General features: G+C 45.9%; 2 protein-coding genes across 9 annotated transcripts in view; one reads left to right on the top strand and one right to left on the bottom strand.

The window, feature by feature from the left end:
* The window catches only part of LOC308597318 (uncharacterized protein), a 146941-nt gene that overhangs the window by 96772 nt on the left and 22538 nt on the right, over positions 1–27631 (bottom strand). Inside the window, exons 1-2 of one of the 4 annotated variants that reach the window (XR_014012886.1) lie at positions 22619–23552; positions 21800–21965 (exon numbers count right to left, since the gene is read on the bottom strand). The exons of 1 other annotated variant lie outside the window; for it this stretch is intronic. The gene's annotated coding sequence lies outside the window, so the exon portion shown is untranslated. Of the gene's footprint in view, positions 1–21799; positions 21966–22618; positions 23553–27631 lie in introns of those variants that run through there. 2 more of the 4 variants (XR_014012887.1, XR_014012888.1) reach the window with 2 other exon arrangements.
* Positions 1–27631, top strand: part of RAD51B (RAD51 paralog B) — a 403358-nt gene that overhangs the window by 363732 nt on the left and 11995 nt on the right. Inside the window, exons 10-13 of one of the 5 annotated variants that reach the window (XR_014012867.1) lie at positions 118–197; positions 816–946; positions 5698–5762; positions 24121–26636. The gene's annotated coding sequence lies outside the window, so the exon portion shown is untranslated. Of the gene's footprint in view, positions 1–117; positions 198–815; positions 947–5697; positions 7138–24120; positions 26637–27631 lie in introns of those variants that run through there. The other 4 variants (XR_014012868.1, XR_014012869.1, XR_014012866.1 and 1 more) reach the window with 4 other exon arrangements.

Here is a 27631-nt window from a genome sequence, read left to right as displayed (position 1 = left end):
TCCTGTAAGTTACATTGAGTGGCTCAATTTTTGATGGTGGTATGTAATTGTCCTTGGTAAATAACAAATAATAATTACAAAATAACCAAATAACAAAAGTATTTTCTTCTCTGACAGTAGCACTCTTAGGGTCAAGTACATCACAGAACCTGCTACCTGCTCTCTGGAGATGATACATTGGGAGAGAGAAGAAGAAGGTAACCTTGACTCTCATGTTGTTGACACTTCATAAAAATTAAGTATTTTGTTAAGAGGTTATCTTCCTCTGCAGGATAAAATTTTAAAGTCTTACAGGTATAAGGTTCATTCTCGCTCCAGTATTTAGTAGGCCTAGGAAGACTAGGAAGCCAGAGCAGTAGCCAGAAGATTAAGCATGGGAAAATGGATATTGTCAAGGTTTGTTTTGCTTAACGGGAACTGCATAACAAAGAAGATAAGGATACTCCACAGATGTTTGTGAAGATTATGAAGTCTGAATAGAATCCTAGAGTTAAAGAAGATTATATAATTATCATTGTTATTAACAGTGTTGAGAATGGATAAAGGCACGAGGAATAAGTTACAATGGAGGAAATATGATTTATGATTATATGGATAGATAACTGGATATTTTTTTAGTTCTATCTCCACTTGCTTCCACAACACACAAATATAGACACTGCTATGAATAGCATAAAAAAGTCATTTCCAGAACTATGCTATACTGATGTGAGGAAGAAAGTAAGTAGGCTGCTCTTTGGCTGACTTTAAACCAGGCCAGCTGCATTTTGTTTTGTTTTGTGGTTGCATGTGTGATTTCTCTCTCTTTTCTTAAGGTCAGCCTCAATGCTCAAAGAATAAGCAATTGTAAATCTGTACAAATTTTAATGGATGCAAACCATATTAGCAATGGCTTTAGAGAGGTTTTCTGAAGGGCAAAAACATTCTGCCCTCATTCATCACGAAGGTAAGAGCTAGTTCAGATGCTCATCATTCTCGGGACTAGATGTGTGGTAGGGTGTCGGATGTGCATATTTGCTTGACTTTGATGTATGCAATGTTGCATATGATGTGTGGCATACATTCAAATGCAAATGACTACTGTACCCTTTTTTCTAAGATCAGGCACATAAGCCACACCACACACTATATGCATGGTGGAGAGGATAAATATATGCCTACAGACTTTCCAGAGTGATGAGCATGTAAAATGCATTTTACTTCCTAAGCATCCCATTTTGAAAGTTTTGGTAAAACATGCAACCCAATTTAACTATGAAAGGAATGCTGGGTGCACCCATGTAATCTGTTGTGATATGGAGCTCATTTTTACAGGTTTTTTTAAAAAAGATAAACGCTGGAAGCAAGTGTATGCATGCAATGTGCAACATTATCACCATGGAATCAATGAAGAATTCACTCAAGTTAATGCCACTGTATTCCATTAAAGGCAGCATTAGGCTTGACTGCCTCATATGTTTCAGGTAATCCTATTCATGGTTATCTGGCTGGATATACCAAGTGAAGAGAACCCTCCCCCGAGTTCCCTATGCAAGTTATGCATAAGTTCCCCTTTCTGCAAGTAAAAGATGTCCAGACAGTACATGCTCATTTTCTCACTCGCTCTTCCTCTTTCAGTGGAAGCTCTTACATAGGGAAAGAACAAGTGTGTGTCTGTTAACCAGATATGCTTCATACGTGCACCAATATGGAGAAGTACACAGGGGTGTCGGAGCACAATATATTTGCCTACAGGCCCTTATTTGCACGATTATGTCTCTGTATACTAAGAGTACTATTAGAAGATGACCCAGGGGCTTTAAGCATGTCTAGGGTCTTTTGCATTGGTCCCAGGACTCCTTTCACCCTCCTCTTTAATTTTGTTAAAACGTATTTTAAAAAACCTTTATCTACAGGGATGTTGGGCATGCTCCAAAGCACATTGCCAGTGAAACCCCAGCCACTCACCATCTTAATGTGCTCAGAGACCCAAATCTGCATCTATACACCAGCATTTGCAAATACTATGTAGATTTGTCTCATGTGCTGAGACACTGCCCTGAGTTATTTAAGTATCAAGCACTGCATGCAGATATATGTGGACTGATGGGCTGCTGGGATGTTGTAGTTTGGCGGTACTTAAGCGTTTGGGATGTCTCGTGTACCCCAGGTAGTGTGGTTGCTGACCTTGAGCCAGACATCCTGGAGAGTGAAGTCAAATGGGCCTTAGAAAGCACTGCTAATAACAAGGCCAGTGGAAGTGATGATATTCCAGCTGAACTATTTAAAATTTTAAAAGATGATGCTGTTAAGGTGCTACACTCAATATGCCAGCAAATTTGGAAAACTCAGCAGTGGCCAAAGGATTGGAGAAGATCAGTCTACACCCCAATCCCAAAGAAGGGAAGTGCCAAAGAATGCTCCAACTACCGCACAATTGCACTCATTTCACACGCTAGCAAGGTTATGCTTAAAATTCTACAAGGAAGGCTCAAGCAGTATGTGGACCGAGAACTCCCAGAAGTGCAAGCTGGATTTAGAAGAGGCAGAGGAACCAGAGACCAAATTGCAAACATGCGCTGGATTATGGAGAAAGCTAGAGAGTTCCAGAAAGACATCTACTTCTGCTTCATTGACTATGCAAAAGCCTTTGACTGTGTTGACCACAGCAAACTATGGCAAGTTCTTAAAGAAATGGGAGTGCCTGATCACCTCATCTGTCTCCTGAGAACACTCTATGTGGGACAAGAAGCTACAGTTAGAACTGGATATGGACAACTGATTGGTTCAAAATTGGGAAAGGAGTACGGCAAGGCTGTATATTGTCTCCCTGCTTATTTAACTTATATGCAGAATTAATCATGCGAAAGGCTGGGCTGGATGAATCCCAAGCCGGAATTAAGATCGCCAGAAGAAATATCAACAACCTCAGATATGCAGATGACATAACCTTGATGGCAGAAAGTGAGGCGGAATTAAAGAACCTTTTAATAAGGGTGAAAGAGGAGAGCGCAAAATATGGTCTGAAGCGCAACATAAAAAAAACGAAGATCATGGCCACTGGTCCCATCACCTCCTGGCAAATAGAAGGGGAAGAAATGGAGGCAGTGAGAGATTTTACTTTCTTGGGCTCCATGATCACTGCAGATGGTGGGAGCAGTCACGAAATTAAAAGACGCCTGCTCCTTGGGAGAAAGGCGATGGCAAACCTAGACAGCATCTTAAAAAGCAGAGAGATCACCTTGCCAACAAAGGTCCATATACTTAAAGCCATGGTTTTCCCAGTAGTGATGTATGGAAGTGAGAGCTGGACCATAAAATGGCTGATCGCCGAAGAATTGATGCTTTTGTATTATGGTGCTGGAGGAGGCTCTTGAGAGTCCCATGGACTGCAAGAAGATCAAACGTATCCATTCTTAAGGAAATCAGCCCTGAGTGCTCACTGGAAGGACAGATCGTGAAGCTGAGGCTCCAATACTTTGGCCACCTCATGAGAAGAGAAGACTCCCTGGAAAAGACCCTGATGTTGGGAAAGATGGAGGGCACAAGAAGAAGGGGACGACAGAGGACGAGATGGTTGGACAGTGTTCTTGAAGCTACAAACATGAGTCTGGCCAAACTGCGGGAGGCAGTGGAAGACAAGAGTGCCTGGCGTGCTCTGGTCCATGGGGTCACGAAGAGTCGGACCCGACTAAACGACTAAACAACAAGCGTTTGGGAAATGACAAACTTCAGAGAGACAAGATGAGGATTAAAGAAAAAAACCGAACATACATGCTTCCCAACACTATCACCATTTTAAGAAAAATGTTTCAAACTAAACTCATTCATGTTTTCCTAAATTTGGTATTTAACAGTGATATTAATATTATGATGAGAAACCAAAAAGGAAACCATTCAGATCAATTGTTGTTGTTGTTTAGTCGTTTAGTGGTGTCCGACTCTTCGTGACCCCATGGACCAGAGCACGCCAGGCACTCCTGTCTTCCACTGCCTCCCGCAGTTTGGTCAAACTCATGCTGGTAGCTTCGAGAGCACTGTCCAACCATCTTGTCCTCTGTCGTCCCCTTCTCCTTGTGCCCTCAATCTTTCCCAAGCTTAGTAGGCTGAAATGACTTGGGAGGCTTGCAGTAAAATCCACCAACTGGATAGCTTAGTTAGTTAGTATGTGGTGCTGATAATGCCAAGGTTGCAGGTTCGATCTCCATATGGGACAGCTGCATATTCCTGCATTGCAGGGGGTGGACTAGATAATCCTAATGGTCCTTCCAAGTCTACAATTCTATGATTCTGTGATCTTCTTGATAAATGGGGGTATTATATGACGCGGCTTTGTATTAAATCAGACCACAGAATCATCTATCCCAGCATGTCTGTTTAACTAGCAGTGGCTCTACAAGGCCCAATATAGTTTTAGATGGCAATGCCAAGGATTAAACATGAGAATTTCCAAGGCAAAGCAAGCTTGTTACCAACAAGCAATGGCTAGAAAAATAAAAAAATAAGCTTCATCCACACACAAAATCAAAGTGCGTTAGTTTGGGGATAAGTAGCTAAACAGCAGCACAGAGAAAACTCTGGGAGTAGAGTCAATCATGTGAGCACAAATATGTTGGCAATGTGACATTGCTGCAAAATGTCAAATAATATTTTGGGTCCTATTAGTAAGACACAAAAGATCTAGGTCTAGGACACTGGAAACAACTGGGGCTTTGTGTTCTTTAGGCCTGAGATGGAGTAATGTCTCACGTCAAGCTTCACTTAAAAGAGAAAGACACAAGTCAGTCTTCCCCAACTTGTAGTTTTGGACTACAAGTCCCATTAGCCCTAGCTAACACAGTTCGTTGAAGTCCAAGAATTCTGGCTAGAGAAGATACACTGGAAAGTAGAACATCCTGTAAAAGGTATAGATTCCACAATATATCCAGAACTGGAAATTACTGGCCTACGGAAAGCCTGCTGTTGGTGACGGTGATGGAATACATTGCTTAGGAAAGTTCTCAAGTTACCGACTGGTATTTATGAGAAGTTAAGCATCAGTGAGAGATAGCTTAAGTTGTTGCAAACATTGCTTCACCATAGAAGCTTGAACTAATTTGCTCTTGAGATTTCTTCAAGTCCTGTGATGGTGATGCTGTGATTCTGATAAGGATTTACATGTTCAGAATCAGCACATGATACAGCACTTATGGAACTCAAAATACAGATGGTGGGGGAACATATTTGAATGTTTCTATGTGTTAAAAAAATCTCCTGCAGCTAGAAATCATATTCCAGTGGAAAAGGCTAGTTTTGGATTCTTTCCCCAGGCATGTTGTATATAGAAGTATTGATCCAAATGGTTAGTTTAACTTAAATTCCATTGACGTCTTGGGAAACTACAGTATGTCATGATTAACTTGCCCCATTGATTTTAAGTTCACTTAAGTTCAACTAACTTAGCTTGGGTCCAACTTGGAGAGTTTTATTTTACAAAGGCATAGTACTTACACAATTCCCCTCTTCCATTCTGAAGTGGTGCAAAGTCACTGTCTAGAACAACCAGCATTCTGATTTGATCAGCAGATTCGTCAATTGTTAACCTGATTACATTGGGCCATTTAAACTAGATAATTTGTTGTCATTAAGTTAATAAGAGTGGAGGGCAGTTGTCTTTGATTGTCGGATATATTTTAAGTAACTATGGGTTAAGTAAGGTTGGTTTTTGGTTTTCCTCAGATAACACAATCCTGCTGTTACTAAGCTTTTACAAGCTGTAGTTGGAGATGAAACGAACAATTCAGGTAAAATAATATCTTCCCTGTGTTCTTTTCAAACTTTCAGCTTCAGAATGTTCCCTTTATATTTGTGGCTGGGTTCTTGCTGGTAAGGAAAAGCTCCTAACTGTTCTAACGGCAATTTCAAACTGATCAGAAAACATGGGAAACCCATTTGAGAAAGTGTCTTGAGAAGATCTCTATATTTTATTAAAATTAAGTACATCAGCCCTGCTGGCTCAAACCAAAGGCCCTTGTATCCTCTTCTCACAGTGGTCTACCTAGATTCAGGTAGGTAGCCATGTTGGTCTGAGAAAGTCAAAATATATAAATAAAATTAAATTAAAAAACTGTCCAGTAGCACCTTAGAGACCAACTAAGTTTGTTCTTGGTATAAGCTTTCGTGTGCATGCACACTTCTTCAGATACACCGAAACAGAAGTCACCAGACCCTTATATATAGTGGGAGGGTGGGGTGGGGAGGGTAGTAGGAAATGGGTGATTGACTCAATGGGTATGGTAAACCTGTTGATGACTGTTAACTGCAATTAGTCCTACAGGAAAAAGCAAGGGATAGTATGCAGATGATTAGCATATATAATGAGACAGGAATCCAATATCTCTATTAAGACCATGTCTCTCCATAGTTTTCAGTTTAGTGATAAGTTGTAATTCAGCAACTTCTCTTTCAAGTCTGTTTCTTAAATTCTTTTGTAATAAGACAGCTGCTTTGAGATCCTGTATTGAATGTCCTGGGAGATTGAAGTGTTCTCCTACTGGCTTCTCTGTCTTGTGATTCCTGATGTCAGTGGCCAACCTGACGTCTATGGAAAACCCACCAGAAAGACTTGAGCACACTTTCCCTATTTGAATTCTTCAGCAACTGTTATTCATGAATATACTGTCACCAATACTGGGTGAAGGACACTTAGCCATGGTGAGGAGTAGCTGTTGGCAGCCTTATCCTTTGTGAATTTGTCTAATCCCATTTTAAAGCTGTCCATGTTGGTGGCCACCACACCATCTTGTGGCAGCCAGTTATTCAGTTTCAGCATGTGCTGCCTCTTGTCCTGTCCTGAATCTTCCAATACTCAGCTTCCTTGGAGGACCCTGATCCTAGTATTATGAAAGAGGGAGAAGTTTATTAATATTGAAGTTTAGGGTATTTTCAGGTCACTTTTCCAGGTCCAAGTGACTGAAGGATGCATGTAATGTCCTTATCTTCTTTGGGCTATTTATTCAGTCTTTCCTCTTTTTGTCTTAGCTGCAGCTGCTGTTGATTCCTCTATACCTCTCTTCTGAATGAAGGACAATAAACCCATTTATTTCCCTTTGGTACATCTCTGCCCTTATCTTACCTCCACTTCTGAATTAGTTCCTCTGCAAGAGGGAATTCCTTCGCCTGAATTAATTGAATATCCTTTTGTTGATCTACTGCCCTAGGAACCAGAGTGCGCTTTGTAAAAAATCCACTTGAGTACATTTTGTTACGCAAACAGCTCTGGACACAGCATTGTCAGGATCATTTAGAAGACACCGGAGCAAAGTTATTCCTTCCTCCTCCCCTGCCTTTGGGAATTGCTGCTCACACTGTAGACACTCCACAGAACTGATTGCAGACCTTGAGCTGCTCTGTTTATATGACTTGTTCAGTCTCCAATTGCTCATTGGTCCAGTCATTTGGAAAGCTGCATGGAGCTGTCCCACAGGGAATTAGAACATGGTGTCATTTTAGTCTCTGCCTTTCCCAGCCTCATGTCTGTTTGTTTTTATTTTCTTTGCCACAACATCTGTCCCACATCGTGGAGAGATTTCACAATTTGGAACTTGCAGCAAATACTGACACTGGATCAACAAGCTCCAGAAGTTTGCTATTAGCTGCTGCTTTTTTTTCTCTTGCAAAGGACACTGGGTCAACTACTTGTTCTCTATGGATCTCAAACTGTCTGTATTTATTTTACTGTTCATTATAGGGCCATGTTGGAATCTGCAAACAAACTATCATCTCTGCTGCAGATGCCCTATTTCCATGCGTGGATTCCATTTAGGGTCCAAATTAGAATTTCCATTGGATCTCAAATAAAACGGATTTCAGGTTTTGTAAATTGAGTGCTGTTGAGCCCTGTAGCAACATTTTAGCAGCAAATCCCTATATCTAGCCTAGTGTGAAGCTGTTATTCCATCAACCACTGCCTGTGTTTATGAGGCCTAGCTTCTAGGAAAGGGTTTATGTTTGCCTCAACACCCCTACATTCCCACAGCCAAGTCCCAGACAGTTTGGGGCCCCTGTGAGAAGAATGGAAGAAACTGGAGCTTTTGATTTTATAGGTGACAAAGGACAGAGCTGAGTAGCTGCATGTACAGTGGGACCTGTGAATAATGTGGCTTTTGGCAAACGTTCAGCTGAAAGAAGGGCTTAAATCAGTATTTATTTTCAAGTGTGTTCAGAACATAAAAACACTTAAAAGTTACTGTTAATTGTCCTGGATTAGAATAGTTATACACAGTGCTCAAATTACTGAGGGAGCAGGAAGAAAGGGGGTGTTAATTAAATCCACAACCCCTGTCCTAAACTCCCACCAACTTTAGCCAAAATGTATCCACTCCGTAGCCTTGTAAAAATTGCAGTTAACAGAAAGGAAGAAGCCAGCTCCTCCCTTGCTTGCCTCTGATTCGAAAATTGGATATACAGTACTTCCGTAACAAATTAAGAGGCTGGGTTTTTCTTTATTACTCAAACTCATTTTTGAGTCAGCACAGAAAGCCATATTTGCAACTATTTGAGGGCACGTGTTCATGTTCTGTATTCACAGACAAAACTGGAATTGGAAAAGTACATCTCCTAGCTAGCAGATAATGGCGGTATAGCTGTTGCTGAAGTATAAACATGGCCTTCAAGGTACTTTGCTAGGTGATGCAGCTCCTTCTCCAAAGACTCAAAGTGTTATTTGGAGAAGGGGCTACAGGAGAAAAAATAGCTGGGGAAGCTGCAAGGGGAAGACAATCTTCCCTCCAGATGTTGCTAAACTACCGCTCTTGTCATACCTGCCATTGGTCACGCTTGCCAGGGCTGATGGGACTTGTAGTTCAGCAACATCTAAAGGGACAAAGGTTATCCGCACCAGGTTTAAGCACTTCTTCACCTCTCCACCACTCCCTCCCTGCAAACTACCCACTCCTGATGCCACACTGCTGCAGAAAAGCAGAGGTGAGCATTTGCATACATGAATTGGTCAACCTAAATTCCCTTTGACTCCATGGTTTCCTTGAGGTATCACAGGCCACATGGGAGCTCAGAATAAAAACCTTCATTTCCCTTTCTCCTGATGAGCCCTTATTTATTAAGTACTGTAATAATCTCACTATTTTTGAGGGGGTCAAACGAGATGATATATTAGCTCGGTATCTATGCTCTAAAGTGCAGGATTGCTTTTGTTACACAAATTGCAAGTACAGAAGGCCTGATTCGGATCAGGAACCTAGCATGGCAGCTTGCCCATTGCCAAGGCCCTGACTTGGCTCACCCCCTTTCTGCATGCTAACAATTAGGATGGGGGGGGGGGGACTCCCACTTGCTTTTTTCCCCTTACACAAATTGCAATCACAGGTGTACCAATCTGATTGGGACCAATGTGGGAGGAAAACTGTTAACCCCCCAAAAAAACCCATTTATTATTTTTGTTGATGTTGTTATTATATGCTGCTCCATGTCTAAACTGACTTATAAGCTGTTTACAAAATATAAAGGGCAAATATACTAATTATAATCTATGATTAAAACATACCATAAAGCAGTATCATAAAAATAAATCAACACCAAAAACAGGAGATCCAGGTCAAGGGATCAGGAAATGCTGGTATAAACAGATGTGTCTTCAAGAGCTGGTGGAATGCCAAGACAGATTCTCAAATCTCAAATGTCAACAGGGCGGACATTCTATAGATCCTGTACAATCAGTAAGAAAGCCTGCCTTTGCATTACAAGTCAGTAATCATTGAGCAGCAGCAGGACTGATCTTATAATGCTCTTATAGGGCTATAGATAGGAAGTCAGTGTTTCCAATAACCTGGCCCAGCGTTGTTTAGGGTGCTATATGTAAGTAACATATTGGGTCCTCTCAAGATACGGTGTACTTAAGGGAATGGCTACAAAGTTAACGTATCATCTAGCTTGGCCCTCAGTGTACCCAATGGAATTCTAAAGATAGGTCCAAGCGACCTCTCTATTCATACGCCCAACTGTTTTAGAAACTATCCTGATATAACTTATTGGATTGTGTGTTTCTTTTTGGCATGGCCACACTGTTTTCTGTTTCTTTCCTATCAGCAGTTATGTCCTGGAAGCCAGTAACTTAATTTATCGGAAGAGGTGTGTGGAATCTCAAGCCTGCTTGGCAGCCTCACTCACTGACCTTAGCAAACTAAGGCTCTGGTGAATCAAGAGTGATGGCAGCTGCGTATTAACTAGTTCCCACCTTCTAACAAAAAGGTGCTGCCCTGCTCAGCTAAATCCCCTTGTGTGCCTCCTCAGCCATAGCACCGTGGGACAGTGGCGTAGTGTGGGGGGTGCAGGGGGGGCCAGCCGCACCGGCCGCAACATCTGGGGGGCGCACTCGCAGCCCCTACCTGGCTCACTCACTCTCTCTCATCTGGGGGGGGGGGCAAATTACTGGGAGAGAGCTGTGTCTCACTCAGCCAAGCCTGCACCTACTAAGTAGGCAGGATCCCATTGTTGGGCTAGAAGGGAGGGAAGATAAGTGTTTTAATGTATTTTTAATCTTTTGTTGGAAGCTGCCCAGAGTGGCTGGGGAAACCCAGCCCAGACTATAAATAATAAAATTTTTATTATTATTATTATTATTATTATTATTATTATTATTATTATTATTATGTGTCAGAGCTGCTTCAAGATCCTAGCTCACAGAGGATCACGCTAGCCAGCGGTCATTAAGTAAAAGTCTTTATTGAATTACAGTTTCCATTCTCACGCTGCTGTCTGCAACTCTACGTCTACTAGCTAGATCGGCGAGGCTCCGTCTGAGTCTCCGCCCCGTGCGCACCAACTTAATATCCTAGCCTTGCTCCACCTTTTCCTCCTGACTGTCCTCCTCTGGGTCCCTCTACCCCCCGGGGCTTCTTCCTTCCGGGATTCTTCTGACGCTGACCCGGACCCTTCTGCCTCCTTGCGCCGGGCTTTAGGACCCGGTTCCCTTTCGGGGCTGCTCACTGCGCCGCCTTCCTCTGCATTTGAACTTGGCGCGCGCGCCCAACCTTCCACTTTCCTCTTAACCGTTTCCTCGCTCCCCGATGGAGGTGTGGCCACTCCTGACTCCTGCCCTCCCTCCTGTGGTGAGCTGCCAGCGCTTCCCTCCTGGCTCCTTTCCTCTTCCCTGCTTCCTGGCGGTGACGCTGGTCCCGATTTCCAGCTGCTCCCCCCTGAGTCTCCTCTGGCTCTATCTTCCTGGGGTGCCTCCCTAGACTCCCCCCTTGCCCTGGCCACTGGTGCTCCTTTCTGTGAATCCTCTGATTCACTGGAAAGACTGGGAGATCTCGGGTCGTCGTCATCACTCATCCTTTCCTCTGTCTCCTCCCCTTCGCTCTCTGTTTCCTCCCTTGCCCGTGCCTCTGCACCTAAACCCCTGACATCCATCCCCCCCTCGAAGCCCCCCAGTCCCCCCTCCCCTCCTTCCGGTGCTGGAGCTGGGGGCTGCTGTTGCAAAGGGACGAACGTCGGATATCGGTCGCTTCCCGTGGCAGGCCTCCAGCGGAACTCTTCCAGGTCTTCCTCTCTGCTCTCGTTGACGACAGTCACCTCCTCTTCCATCTCTGTGCCGCCGTGCTCGAAACCAGGGTCGTCCCCGAAAATGTCCATGTCCGTCTCTCCCGCACTTCCTCCAGGCGGCGTTGCTCTGCCGGAACAGTCCAGCCACTTCCTGCGGAACTGCTCCTCCGGCCTATCGTCCCACCAATACGAGGGTTCTGAGACCGATCCCGAGGGTGACCCCTCCGGGGAACGGACGTCTCGTGTTGGTTCCTCGTCCGAGTCGAACCCCCTGAACGTGCTGTCCGAAAGCGTGGGCGTGAAAAGCCAGTCGTCGAAAAAGTCTGCTGGCATAGGTCTATGTGGGAAGAGGGCATGAAACTCGTCTTTGAGCAGAGGTTCGTCTAAAGCGTAGCCCGGCACCCAGCTGTTCGCACTGGCCGGGGTGCCCTCCCTGGCGAGAAAGTATTCTACTCCCTCTTCCCCCCATCTGGAGTCCAAAATCTCCGTGACTTCGTTGATGCGCTCCTCCTGTGCCACTCCCGCGTGCCCCGTTCCTTCTCTGAGCGGACTCGGCGCCGTTCCGGGTTCCTGGAACCTGTGCGGTGCCTTGTAGGGAGTGAGCACCGATCTGTGGAACACCGGATGCATTCTGGAACCCTCCGGAAGCGCCAGCTTGAAAGCCACCGGGTTGACCTGCTCTTCGACTTGGTAGGGCCCCAGTTGTTTATGCCCTAGTTTCTTCTTGGCCAACGACCTGGCCGGCACTGCGTGGGCTGCTAACCAGACCCAGTCTCCCACGTGGAGCTCTTCACCAACCCTTCTGTGTTTGTCCGCTTGTACCTTGTATGCGTGTTTAGCCAGCTCCAGGTGGCGCCGCAGCTGATCGTGGACTTCCTGCAGCTCCGACGCGAACGCATCTGCTGACTGCGGCTCCCCTTCTCCCCTGCATTCCAGTCCCGGAAAGGTTCTAGGGTGCCGCCCGTTGTTGGCGAAGAACGGCGTGACGCCCGTGGATACGTGCTTCGTGTTGTTGTAGGCAAACTCTGCAAGCGGCAGGTAATCTACCCACGTCGCAGGCTGTTGGTTTGCATAACATCTCAGGTACTGCTGCATGATGGCATTGGCTCGCTCCGCTTGCCCGTTGGTCTGCGGGTGTCTCGCCGACGCCAGATTGATCTTGACGTTTAGGAAGCCCATCAGTTTCTGCCAGAAGTTCGAGATGAACTGCCGCCCGCGGTCGGACAGAATAGACCGTGGCAGACCGTGAACCTTGAACACGTGGTCTATGAACAGTTTGGCGGTTTGCTCCGCCGTGGCCACCTTAGCACACGGAATGAAATGCGCCATCTTGGAGAACAGGTCCACCACCACCAACACTGCCGTCTTGCCCCTTGAGCTGGGCAGATCCGTGACAAAGTCCAGAGCCACCCTTTCCCAAGGTTCGACCGGAGTTTGCAGCGGCTCCAACAGTCCAGCCGGCGGTTTGTGCACCGGCTTTGCCCTCTGGCAGGTGTCACACCTCGCTACGTAGTCTGCGACCTCCCCTCTCATTCCAGGCCACCAGAAATCCCTGGCTACTAATTCCACCGTCTTCTCCTTGCCAAAGTGCCCGGCCGTGGGTGCGTCGTGCAGCTGCTGTAGCACCTTGGCTCGAAGTTCGTCACCCGGCACGTAGATGGCCCCTTTACGGATGAGCAAGCCATCTCGTAGCTGGAAACCGTCGGCCGCTGCCTTGCCCCCTCGCACCTCTGCCATCTTCGTTCGTGCGAAGGAGTCCCCCTGCAACGCTCGCCGCACCGCCTCTAGGTCCACGGTCGCCGCGGCGCACGCCCACACTGTCGGTGCAAAGATGTGCATGGCGGCCGCTGGTGTTGCGTCCTCCAGATACTGTGGCTTGCGGGAGAGAGCGTCTGCCATGATGTTGGTGTCCCCCGGGACATACTCTATTCGGAAGTCGAAGTCCGCAAAGAACTCAGCCCAACGTATCTGCCTCTGGTTCAGGAACTGTGCCGTGCGCCAGTGTTCCAGATTCTTGTGGTCCGTGCAAACCTGCACCGTTTGCTTGGCGCCGATCAGAAAGTGCCTCCACGCCTTGAACGCTGCATGAATGGCCAGCAACTCCCTGTCCCATATGGTGTAGTTCTGCTCGGACTTGCTGAGCTTCCTGGAGTAAAACGCTCCCGGCCGCCACACGCCCTGCGGGTCCTTCTGCAGCAGGACCGCCCCCACTGCTCTGTCTGAAGCGTCTGTCTCCACCCTCATCGGCATGCTGGGGTTGACATGAAGCAGCTGCTCTTCCGACGCGAAGAGACGCTTGAGGGCCTGAAAGGACTGCTCCGCCTGCTCTGTCCAGATGAACTTCTTCTTCTTGGAGCTAAGGGTGTCAGTGATGGCCGCCGTCTGCATCGCGAAGCCCTTGATAAACTTGCGATAGAAGTTCGCAAAGCCGACAAACCGTTGGACCTCCTTCCGGTTGCGTGGGCTCTTCCAATCCAACACCGCTCGAACCTTGGCGCTGTCCATGGCGAGCCCCTTGGCAGACAGCTTGTAGCCCAGAAAATCCACCTCCGGCACGTCAAATTGGCACTTCTCCAGCTTGGCGTAGAGCCTGTGTTGCTTTAGCCTGCCCAGCACTTCCTTGACGTGCTTGTCATGTTCTTGCTGCGACTCCGAAAAGATCAGGATGTCATCCAAGAAACAGACGCACGTCTTGTAGAGAAGTCCCGCCAACACGTGATGCATAAATGCTTGAAAAACGTGAGCGCCATTTTGCAGTCCAAAAGGCATAACTCTGTATTCGTAGGTACCCAGTGGCGTGAACATGGCTGTCTTCCACTCATCACCTTCCCGCATGCGAATGAGGTTGTACGCCCCCCGCAGGTCCAACTTGGTGAACACCTTTCCCTTCCGTACCTTCGCCAGGAGGTCGTCGATGCGGGGCATGGGGAAGTCCGACGGCTTGGTCACACTGTTCAAAATCCTGTAATCCACTACGAGTCTTTTTTGGGGCGTGTCTCGCTTCTTAACAAAGAATACAGGACTGCCCCCCACTGCCTTAGACTCCCGGATGAAACCGCGCTCCAAATTATGATCGATGAAGTCTTTGAGTTCCTGCAGTTCGTCCTCAGACATGGAATACAGCTTCCCTTTAGGCAGCGCCGCCCCCGGCAGCAGGTCAATTTTGCAGTCATATGGTCTGTGAGGGGGTAGCCTGTCCGCCTCCTTCTCGCAGAAAACTTCCAGAAATTCTGCGTACTTGTGGGGAATCGCTTGCAGTGTGCCTAGCAGCAGCTGTGACTCCTCTTCCTCTCCTTCCTGCCTGGGTACGATGCAGTGTTCAGCACAAAAGGAAGAGCCGAAGACCAGCTGCCTCTGGAACCAAGCCATCGTTGGGCTGTGCTTGTCCAGCCAACTCATACCCAATACAACGGGCGTGTCAGACAGTTGAGTGACGTTGAAGCTGATGACTTCCCTGTGATTCCCAAGTCGCATCACCATTGGTGGCGTCTGCTTCACCACTTGCCCCCCTAGCAGCTCCCTGCCATCCACCGTGACAACCTGCAGGGGCAGTGTGGCCGGCAGCAACTGCACAGCGTGCCTGTCGACAAATTCCTGCCCTATAAAGTCCGCGTTGCTGCCGGAGTCGATGGTGATTGGCACGTCCATGGTGATTCCATTGGGCAGCTGGAGAGATGCTGTGAGCCTCACTACTGGTTTGGGCGGGAGGGGGTTCACTGGCTGTAAAATTTCTGGGGACTGCGTCACTAACACGTCTGGCTGGGCCCCAGTGCCTCTTCCTCCAGCCAGACATTGTCGTTTCCCTGCTGTGGTCCTCCCTGCTGCGTTGCTGCAGTCACCATTGCCGAGGCTGCAGTGAGCTTGTGGGGCCTCTGGGGACACTCTTTCGCCATATGCCCTGGCTGCTCACAGACGTAACACTTCCTGGTCCCTCTAGGAGGCTTCGCCTTCACTGCTGCCGGTGCTAGGGCTCTGGTTGCTGACTGAGCCCTTGCACCTCCAACCTCCATAGGTTCGGCTCCTCCTCCTGGCGGAGGCGTGGATTGCGTTCGCGCTGCTTCTCTGGGAAAGAAGGAGGGGCCCCCGGCTGGTTCGCGCCCTCCACGTCCTTCGTCCTTGCTCCACGGACGTCCTTCCAGCCTCACCCCCACGGCCAGTGCCCTCTGAACGACCTCCTGGGTGGTTCGGGGTCTCTCCCCCCTCGCTATCTCATCTTTAATCGAGTTGTGCAGTCCCTCCCAAAAGAGGTCTCTTACAGGAGCCGAATCTCTGTCCCATTCCAGGGCGCTGACCAAGGCGAAAAAGCGTGCATGATACTGTCTGACGCTGGCCCTCCCTTGTCTCAGCCCATGCACCTCCTTCCGTGCAAGATCAATGTCAATACTTGATAAGAAACACCCATCCATCGCTTTAATAAAGGCATCCGCATTCTGGAGCGCCGGATCGTTATCTCTCCATAAATTGCGCAACCATGCTTTCGCCTCCCCATGCAGATGGGACATGATGAACCCCACTCTCTCCTGTTCATCTCTAAAGTCTTTATGCAACAGTTGCAGTGCGCACAGTACGTCGGCTCTAAAGTTGGGATACTGTTGCAGGTTCCCATCGAAGTGAGAGAGCAGCCCGCCTGTCCGTCTCGCCAACCCAATTCCCTCCTGCCGGGGTGGTTGCTTTGCCAGTACGTCTAACCTGACCTGGAGATCCCTGCAGGCGGCAGCTGCCTCGTCCTCTCTCTTCCTGGATGCGAGAACCTCGGCGTTCAGTTGTGCCACTGCTTTTCTGAGGTCCTCTATCTGCTGCTCAGCCGTCATGTCTCCTGCCGTTCGTGAGCTCGCTAGTGGGCGCCTGTTTCTCTCCTCTCCTCGAGGCTGCAGATGCCCACAATATGGTGAGACGGAGCCTACTGTCAGAGCTGCTTCAAGATCCTAGCTCACAGAGGATCACGCTAGCCAGCGGTCATTAAGTAAAAGTCTTTATTGAATTACAGTTTCCATTCTCACGCTGCTGTCTGCAACTCTACGTCTACTAGCTAGATCGGCGAGGCTCCGTCTGAGTCTCCGCCCCGTGCGCACCAACTTAATATCCTAGCCTTGCTCCACCTTTTCCTCCTGACTGTCCTCCTCTGGGTCCCTCTACCCCCCGGGGCTTCTTCCTTCCGGGATTCTTCTGACGCTGACCCGGACCCTTCTGCCTCCTTGCGCCGGGCTTTAGGACCCGGTTCCCTTTCGGGGCTGCTCACTGCGCCGCCTTCCTCTGCATTTGAACTTGGCGCGCGCGCCCAACCTTCCACTTTCCTCTTAACCGTTTCCTCGCTCCCCGATGGAGGTGTGGCCACTCCTGACTCCTGCCCTCCCTCCTGTGGTGAGCTGCCAGCGCTTCCCTCCTGGCTCCTTTCCTCTTCCCTGCTTCCTGGCGGTGACGCTGGTCCCGATTTCCAGCTGCTCCCCCCTGAGTCTCCTCTGGCTCTATCTTCCTGGGGTGCCTCCCTAGACTCCCCCCTTGCCCTGGCCACTGGTGCTCCTTTCTGTGAATCCTCTGATTCACTGGAAAGACTGGGAGATCTCGGGTCGTCGTCATCACTCATCCTTTCCTCTGTCTCCTCCCCTTCGCTCTCTGTTTCCTCCCTTGCCCGTGCCTCTGCACCTAAACCCCTGACATTATGTTTGGGGAATGTGACTGTGAACACACAATACACGCAAAGCACATTCCTCTCCCCCCACCCCAAAATCCTAATAACTGCAGTTTGTCAATGGTGGTAGGATTTGTAGCTCTGAGGAGCAAACTACAGTTCCCATAATTGTTGGAGAAGGGAAATGTGTTTTAAATGTGTGGTGTGTACATGGTTTGTGTTTTCCTCACTCCAGCAGCCCACCTCAAGTTTGTAATGCATGGTCTGGGAACCCACATGCCAATAGATCCGCAGTCAGTTAGTTGTACTGGGAACCTTGGGTGAGCTGCTTTCCCTTGTAGGGACATTTGTGTGAGCTGCTTTCCCTTGTAGGGACAATAAATTGCATACTAAATTTTGCAACATTAGGGGACACAAGGAATGAAGCGGAACAAAGGACTCAGTGGCCCTCTTCTCTCCCTCTAATCGCTCTTCTCTCTTCTTGCCACTATTGCTACTGCTTCCAAGAGAGGGGTTTCTTTAAAGAAGCCCATGTGTGCACTGATGTGTTACCCACTGATGCAAGTAGTAATATCTGAATGTTTAAAAGAAAGTGACAGGGCAGCATTTATATATGCATGTCTTCCCACCTCTTCCGCCACCTTGTCAGTTTCATCAGAGAGTGGGGATGGTGAACGTAATGCCAGAGGGTCAGGCAGGTCACAGAGAGGGGCAATAATCCACACCATCACCAACCAAGTCAAAACCTATGCCTCCAAACCAAGTGAGATAAGGGAACCAGTCAGTTTCAATTGACTTAGGGATCTATGGCCGTCTCTTGAGGCTCAGGTGGTCTTGGTGGCATGAAGTGCCTTTCATCAGCATTGACTGGTGGCCCAGCCATGCCCCTAACTGGACAAGGATAGCCTAACTTCTGTCATCTATGCTCTGGTAATCTCTAGGTTATATTAGTGCAATGTGCTATACATCGGGCTGCCTCTGAAGATGATTCAGAAATGTCAGTTGCGCAGAATTCAGCGACCTGGTTGCTCACCAGAGCAAGATGGATTTTGCATATAACGCCAATCCAGGCCCAACTGCACTGGCTTCCAATCAGTTTAGAGGCTCAATTCAAAGTGCTGGTTTTGACCTATAAAGCCTTAAACAGGTAAAGACTGCAGTACCTCAAGGGCCGTCTTTCCTGATAGGAACTAAACCAGCCCCTATAATACCATCTGAGGTTTTTTTTTGTGTGCCTCCTCTGCGAGAGGTCCAGAGGGCAGCCACATGAGAATGGGCCTTTTCTGCAGGAGCTCCCCACTTATAGAATGTTCTCCTTAGGGAGGTTCACCTTGTACTTTCGTTACATATCTTTAGGTGCCAGGAAAAAATATTCCTCTTCTTCCAGGCCTGTAGGCCTGCAGCTAATTAAACAATCTATGGCCTTTTAAACTGTGGGGAAGGGTTTATTGTTTCTGTTTGTTATGTCATGCATTTTTGTGTTCTTATATTATAAACTGGCCTCTAATCTTTGGATGAAGGGCAATATAGAAATTTTAGTAATACTGTATTGGCCTGAATATAAGACACACCTGCAAATAAGACACCTTTAAAATTCAAGACTTATTTGCAGGTGCAGCCTGCCTCCAGGCACTACCCCCCCGAACGGGGGGGGGGGGTGTCTGGCACTCAGTTTTGAGTGCGCTGTGCGCCTGCCTCCCAGCACTACCTCCCCAAGCCAGCGGCTTGGGGGAGGCTTAGGAGATGCGGGCAGGATGGGTGCCATACCATAAGGTTGCAGATATAAGCTTTTCACAATCGGAATTTGGAAAAAAGTGTGGCTTATATTCGGGCCAATGCGGTAGTAATAGTAGTAGTAGGAATAATAATAATAATAATAATAATAATAATAATAATAATAATAATAATAAAACAAAAAAAACAGGTAGCACTGATATCATCACTGCTTTGTATGTCATAGGCTTTTGAACTAGTGTCTATGAAGCATGTCTGCCTTTCTAAGTCCACTGGCTTCAGATAAACATTCAGGTATGAGAACTATCTATGGTTTTGGCTACTCAGAGAGAAAGAAAGAAGCAAAGAAACTTTGAGGCAGCTGGTGAGCACAACATGGTTTTATATATTTGGGAAGTTCTGCTTCAGCCCTTTATGGCTTTTATTAGTCATAAGTAACATGGTTATTTTTCAATTTATGCTCCCTCAGAAATTTCTAAGATCCTTATGCTTGGACGTTATGGTTATTGGCCTGGATCCAAAGAACTGCGCATCCAGTTCTGCATGCTCACCAGGGCCTTGAACTTGTATTTCTCAAATAATGGCTGCATAGCCAAGCCCCTTTTGAAACTGAGGGAGACTTCAAAACCATTTGGGGATATGGCAATGGTGGAGGTCTATTGTTCATAAGGAGGGAAAATCAAAAGTCCATCCTGGTAGGCCCAATCCCAGGTAGCTCTTTATATCCTGCCCATATTCTATATATGGAGACTGTCAGCAACTACATCACTATTACAACAGATGCTGCCTTATACCAGGTTACACTATTTGTCCGTCCAGTCCAGTATCATATGTTCTTATCTGCAGTAGCTCTTCAGGGTCCCATACAAAGAGAAGTAATTTCCAGCTCGGTTAGCTGAGACCCTTTTAATTGGCCATGTACCAGGAATTGAATCTGGGATCTTCTGCATACAAAGCATGTACTCAACCCTAGAAGATGGCACCTATATTACAGCAGCAACTGTGTAGTAGTAGGGAATATGAATAATCAGCTCCCTTCTCAAGCACTTTTGATGTTATTTACATCAAGACTTAGTAGTACAAATAAAATGTGACAGATATGTTGTAAACCACCCTGAGATATATGGGTATAGGGCGGTATACATATAAATTTATTTATTTATTTACTTATTTAATGCTAATTAGTTTTGCAAAAGATGAGAAGAGTTCATTTTCTGAATTCCTTAATCAAGAGCAAGTGGATTATAGCTGAGACTGCAGTTCCTACAGTGATGGGTGAGTCACACTACACCTTTGGGATCATGGCAAAGGACAAAAATCACACATTTCAAAGAATGGACTCCAAAGCGGAGAAGCCTCTTGCTTCCTTGGCTCTGAACCCTCATCCTTGGTACGCAGCATCTTTTGTTCTGGCTCTGCTGTTTTACAGAGTCAGCTGTTCAGCTCCTAGGTGAAATGACACATCTGCGTCATCTTTCATCTTGGTCAATTACTGTAAAAACAATTCTGCTAAATCCCAGAATTTTAAAGGATGATGATAGTACTTCATAAGTCATGTTGAGATTTTAGTTTTGTTTTAGAATTGCATCAACCATAAGCCAAAGTTAAAAACAAGGCATGGCAACAAAGTAAACACAAGCCGTGTACTGCACAAGTCGAGATATGTAAGTCAGGGAATATAACTAAAGGGCTGAGACATCTTCAGATGTGGTTTTCAGGCTCATGGCTCCAGAAACTTGTGTGTGGGCCATTGTGTGTGCAGGGGGCTGAACCTCAATGGAATTTAGTATCTTGTGTGCCCAGGTTCTGTGACCTTATTTTCCTATTTTACATTTTATAGCCTACTCTGTAGTCCAGGAACATATGCTCAAGGCCGCTTACATTAAAGTTAGAACACAAATATAAAATAGGGTAAAACGCTTAAAGGAAACAATTCACTTCAGCTAATAGCAGGAGCATTTCCAAGTGACAAGATGCACAAACAATTGGCTAAATACAGAATTAGGACTGTAGGCAGAATCCAAATTGCAGAAATCACAGACTGATAAATTTGACAAAACTGCATTTTTCAGCTCACCTGCTGATACAGTGGTATCTCGGTTTACAAACTTAATCTGTTCCAGAAGTCTGTTCTTAAACTGAAACTGTTCTTAAACTGAGGCACGCTTTCCCTAATGAAGCCTCCTGCCGCCAGTGCCCTTCCACCGTTTGGATTCCATTCTTAGACCAAGATAAAGTTCACAAACCGGGACACTACTTCTGGTTTTGCGGAGTTCGTAAACCGAATAGTTCCTAAACAGGGCTGTTCTTAAACCGAGGTACCACAGTATTTGAATCATTTCCTGAGTCTTAGATGGCATCTTCCCTGTGGATCATCACAACAAGGAAACTCAAAAGACACCACACTTTAGGGGAAATAGTGACAGGAAGACACTATAATAAGCTGGGGACAAGACAACGAGATAGGAAAAGAGACATACAGATCAGGTCAGGTTTAGGCTTCAGTATAGTTTTTTTGCAATAAAATCTATGAGGGATAAAATTATTAAAATTAATTTTAATATTTTAAAGGGCAAAAAATAAAGAAAGAAAACTATCACTGAATAGCCGAACTTCTGCTCTAGCTTCCTGGCCACACCAGGAATTACGGGAAAAACAGATACGACTACGCCCCCTTTCTAGGGAATAGGCTTGATATATTCAGCTGAAAGTGGAGTCTATTTTTGGAACTTTACAAGGCATCTTGTATTCATATAAACATGAGGTTCTATCTTTGGAATAAAGTAAATAAAACAATGGCAGCTCTTGAACTTCCCCTGATACCAGACCAAGACTGCTCAGCATGCCAAAAAAACTCAATAAATTGGGTGGCTTCACCACATTAAAAATGGTTGCATGAATCAGCCCTTCTTTATTTACCTTTCCAGCTGCCTTGGCCATATTAAGGCTCTTCTCAAAACCCTCCAATGGTTAGTTATCCTTCTTGACAGCCAGATGAGATGCTTGCCATGGGCCTGGCCTGACCACACTAACGATCCAGGCAGCCCCTTAGAGGAGCAGCATTTGTAGGATGGTGACAATGCATCTGTAGGGGTGACAATAAAGCTGTGTTTGATCTGCAAAATGACCTTCAGAAATTGTGTCAGTGAATATCATAGAAGACACTGGGGATATACCTCTTAGCAGTCTTGGTTTAATCTACTAACTCAGCTCTTATACTTTGCCGGGTATTTAAAAGTACAACTTTTTGCTTCAGAATTATCCATGACATCTCCAGTTGAAAGGATCTCAAGTAACTAATCTTAGAACCACCAACATAAGACCCTAAAAAGCAACTGCCACTCATAGTATCACACAATACAGGGACAGAGGAGCCAATGGTATGATTCACTAACTGTACATCAAAATTAAACCCCACCCTTCCGCACTATTATAAATAAACAAATAAGCAAGCTTTACTTACACAGGGCCTCCCAATCACATTCTTAAATTCTCACGGCAGCAAACAATTCATAATAAAGTGTTAAATACAGCAACTTCAAATAGGCACACAATTGAAAATAAGGGAAGCAATTGAGGGAATGGGAAAGTAACCTGAGAGACTGAGGATACAACGAAACTGTAAACGAATACAGATGCATGTACTATGCAATTTGCCAGGGGTTTGCATATAGGGGTTAAAAAGTATCATTCATTTCCCTCTTTTAATGCTATCAAGCTTTACATAAACTTCCTTACTCCTTGGATGCTTCCTTTAAACTGCATCACTTTTCTTTCATCCTTCAGATTTCTCCTTCTGCCGATAGCCTCGTTTAGCTTACTCTTCTTCTTTACCCCATAAGTAAACCCCTAGCAAAGCACAGAGTACACACAGCTGCATTTACTCCCAATCGTGCACTTCTCAAAATCCGGTTCCCATTTCCCTTCTTCTTCTGCAGTGCATACTTTGTGAAGATGTCTTATAGGGAGTCAGGCCATTGGTCTGATCAGCCCAGCATTGTCTAATTAATTGGCAGCTGCTCAACAAGATCTCAGGCAGGTCCTTACATGCCCAGAAGCTGGACTGCTAAATATTTGGTTAAGGGACTTCAACTGTGGTTGCACTGAAAGACAAAGAGGAAGACTAATCACTGCTTAAAAATAATCAAGGGGGCAGGGTGTGCACTTAAGTACAGAGAACAGTAAAGGCTAATTATTATTGACAAACAGGTTGTCTAACTAAAGCTCCAGAATGAGCTCAGGGTACACAGGTGAGTGTGTCAATTCACTTTGGGCAGGCCTGCAGTGGCATGCAGCATACCCAGTCATGATCTGGACCAGTGATGAAGCCCTCTCTAGTAGGGCTGGGCAATATTAGGTTTTCAACATCGTGGTATATCACGAGCCAAGCATCACAGTTAGAACGGACTCCCAGAACACATTCTTTTCGAGAACCAAGGAACGACTGTATTACCATAAAATGCACGTCTCATGCTTTATATAAGTAACACAGCAAACTTTTATTTTATTTTATTTAAATAAGCTGCTGTATGTCTAAGCATATATGTCAGTTATCCCTACCACCCTAAAACAATCCTGTTTTGCATAAAAAGGCAGAATGCATGTATACTAAAGGCCAGATTAAATATTTTAAGACAGACAGAGCTGACACTGATTGCTTTCTATCTCTTTTCTAGTGTGAATTACACTGAAATCAGCTGTGCTGTGTATTTTCCTTCTTCTACCTCCCATCGTTGGATGGCAAGAGACACAGTGCGGTGATTGTTTGAATTAGACTTTACAAGGGAATGAGAGATGGAGAAGGGCAGGAATCCGTATCTCTTCTCCTGTGAGGGAGAAAGCAGATGGGGGGAGGTTTGACGTTCATTGTGGAAAATAACAAGAAAGGAAAACTTAAACATGCCTCCCTCCACACACACAATTCCTTCTTCTGTTCTGTCCAGCCCCCATGGTTGCTTTTCCTAAACAAAACTCCAAGCTAGCAGGGGCAACTACATGTGCCACTTGTAATTTGGCCATGTGACAATTTGGACAAGTGACAGTGTCACTTGTAATTTGGCCATGAGCTGTAACATAAAATTAAGAACTTAATTTTGAAAATTGGTCCGTGACTGATCATATGGATAAACTGCATGGTAGGCAAGCTGGTGGGTTTCATAACTCTCTCTCTCTATCTCTCTCTCTCTCTCTCTCCCTCCCCCTCTCCATCTCTGTGTGTGTGTGTGTGTGTACACATGAAGGAAGTAAAGAATCCTTAGCATGTGGCGTCTTTTCTCTCCTGGAATTTCCAGCTCCCTGCTTCAGCTTGTCTCTTCTAACAACTGATCCTCCTTCAGAGAAAAGCCTTCAGCTGGAACGGATTGCTTTACAGCAGCCTGCGGAGGGATGTCTGATACCTGAATGAGATCAAACATTGAGGCACTGTTCTCAGGCTGAGCTGCCATGTGGAAAATCCTGTCCTCCTCATGCAACAAGGGACACTGTTTGTTCCTATGGCTTGGGGTAAACTATAGGAGCAGAGAAGGGAGAAGGGATTAACGAAAAGGAGGGGCTGCCTATTTAAAGATCTGAACTTAAAACATCTGTTGAACGTAAATAACACTCTGCATACCATGAGAAGGCAGACACCTCTACAGTTCACCTGCACAACTTGCTTCTTGCTTTGTTTGAACATGGAATGAAATTCTTGGAGGAGCTGAGAACAAGGACCCCGTGACTAGGAAGAGAAGGGTAGTGGCTGCTGCTGGTGACTTGTGTGCAGCTACAGGTGAATGGGTGCTGAGTGTCAAGAGATAAATACTGAAGAGATCACTATCAGGGGTCCATGGCAGGCCCCAGGCCCAAACCCCTGTTTGCTCAGAAGGAGATGGTGCCATTAAAAAAGCAGACTGTCAAAAGCAGACAGAACCCCTAAAAAACATCCTCTCTTTGTGTGGGCTTCCTTCAGGAGCTGCAGACAACAGACCATGTTTTAGAAGCTTCTCACTTACTCTCCCTCCCCTCTGCACTCTTTTCAGTACATTTGTTTTGTTGGGACCAAAGATGTGAGGTGCAGGATTTGATCTCCTGACATCTTGGTGTTCACTTAAAAGCAGCTGCCAGGAAAAGAGAGTTGGATCAGAGCTGCAGTACTAGGAGAAAGCTTTCCCTACCATGCTGTTTCCTTGGGCTGACATACATCTGGAATTTCCTGGACATAGCTGGGATTCATCCACCCAAAATAGCATCTGGGCGGAATTTCCAAAAATCGTCCAAGTTGTCCGGGGAAACCTGGGCGTATGGAAACCCATGTTGGAAATGTAGGGTTTTTTTGCGAATTCACAAAAAAATGCCTTCAAAACATTTTCAAGATTTTGCCAAAAAAGCTCAACAAATTTGCCACAAATATGCAATATGGCAACCCTACTGTTTCCTCAATTTAAATCACCCCCAAAACCTACTAAGAGGAAGAAAGTCAGGCATTTGTATTCTATCTGTCTTCTTCTCTCCTAGCTAATAGCAGCCCAGGAGTCTAATTTAAGAAATGGAAACAGCACATGGGAAAACGAAGCATTACTTCCCCTGTTGACATGGTGGGGGCACAGCTCTACAGCATAAATATCAATGGGTTCTCTTCACTGTGTCTTGTTTCCCCCCCTTCCACTTCCCTACCCCTATCTGAGCTCCTCACCCAGTTGCTGAAGCCTGCCCAGTTCCTGCCCAAATGCTACTGTCCTGGGGTGACCACTTACAGTTTTGGCTAACTCTAGCCTACCATCACCTCCTCATGTTTTTGTTTCTGTACCACACAACCACTGAGCTACCTGACTGTCTTGGGCATGGTGCCATGGATGACGTAGGCATAGATTGCCCATCTTCCCTTAGAGCCATGGCCCCATTTTAAGTCAAGCCTTCCTGCAGCTGCTAACCAATCGCAGCTCTTTCACCACACACCATATCAGTTTTTTGCCTTCTGCCATATTTTCTTCCCTTTCCTCATAAAAGATAATGAAGTAATCCTCCAAGCTCTCGACATTGGACTTGGGCCCAATTTCCAGTTTAGCACAGGACTGAAAATGCATCAGCAACAATTATTTGTAGCTATGGTGTGTGAGAAAGCTGTGGTTTGTGTTAACGGTGGAATCCCCAGGGGTCAATTTAACACTCCTTCCATTTTTCAATTCACTGTGACAATAAATAAATAATTCACCACTCATGAAAAATGAGTCCCAAACGGACTGAGAAGCAGGCCTCAGTCATTTATGCTGGTATCCACCCTTTCTCTGAGGACTTGGAGTTTTGGCATGAGGACAAGTGACCCATGTGTCAGAATTGGGTTACAGCAGAATCCCTATAAAGGTGGTGATTTAAACAAGATTTAAATCACAGGGCCTTTTCTTCTTGTTATGGGGGTGGGGGAAAGTCAAAAGCACTACAGCAGTTAGATGTCCAAATATTGAGGGGGTTTAGAATGTGCTTTATGAGCATGTGAAATTAGCAATAATGAAAGATGCTAACAGAATGTGATGACATAGGCTCATGAAGTGGCTAGAATCTAGACCAGGCTATAAGACAAAAAGTAAGTTAGGACACTGCTGGTTGCTGTGAAGGGACAGCAGTTTCAACAGGCTACAGCTCTATCTTTAAACACCCGCCCACACAATAATATTACTAGCAACAACAAAATCCTTAGGCACTAATTACTTTTTTTAAGGCACAAACCCTTTTAGGTCCTTGCTCTCCCATTTTGATAAAAGTCTATTTTGAGGAAGGATAAGATAACTCGCCAGCATAGCTTAGCTTGCCTCAAATTAATGAGCTTTTTAAGGCCTTATCATTCACCCAGGTTTTTTTCCTCCATTGCAAACTTTTCAGCCTTGCCAAAAAGGATGGATTAAAAAAAAACAACACACACATTTTGTTTGATCAGCCCTTTCTCTCTACAGTCCCCCACATCTCTTTGAAACTAGTACCACTGGTGCATGTCAGTGTGCCCTAGCAACAAGGAGTGAACTCCTCGCAATGGACAACAAGCTGGCAGAGGCTCACTAATTAGCTGAAAAGAACAGCACAAAAGCAGGATTGTGGCTGCAAACACAGTTTAAATAAAAAGAAGAGGTTTTACATAGAAATTATTCCTGTGCCTGGTGGGGCCTAGAGAACAGTGCTCTATTATCTACAGAGCAGGTAGGCCCTGATACATGGTAGTAGTGACCACTTTAGCACTGGCTTCCAGGGCCAAAGAGCTTCAGGTATAACATGAAGTACAGCGGAACCTCGGTTTTCGAGTGTTTCAGAAGCCGAACGTTTCAGTTTTCGAATGCCAAAAACCCAGAAGTACCGTATTTTTCGCTCTATAACACGCACCCGACCATAACACGCACGTAGTTTTTAGAGGAGGAAAATCCGTAGGCATGCCACCCGTAGTCATTTCCTCCATAACACGCACAGACATTTCCCCTTACTTTCTAGGAGGAAAAAAGTGAGTGTTATGGTGCAAAAAATACGGTAATTGCTTCCGTTTTCGAACGTGCCTCGGAAGTCGAATGGCTTCCAAGGTACGTTTCTCCATTTTCTCCATTGAAATGGCCACCCGCCCATTGCACCTCGGTTGTTGAACGTTTCAGAAGTCGAACGGTCTTCCAGAACGGATTACGTTCAACAACCAAGGTTCCACTGTATTAGTAATAGAACATGATAGCTTAAAATGCCGTTTCTCAATTCTGCAACTGTTTAACAGGTCTATTATAAAACTGAGGCATCCCATGATTA

This window comes from Podarcis bocagei (genome assembly GCF_964188305.1).
Source record: "Podarcis bocagei genome assembly, chromosome: 1".
Lineage (NCBI taxonomy): Eukaryota > Metazoa > Chordata > Lepidosauria > Squamata > Lacertidae > Podarcis > Podarcis bocagei.
The sequence above is the reverse complement of the archived record's forward strand: the minus strand, read 5'-3'. Positions and strand labels throughout refer to the sequence as shown.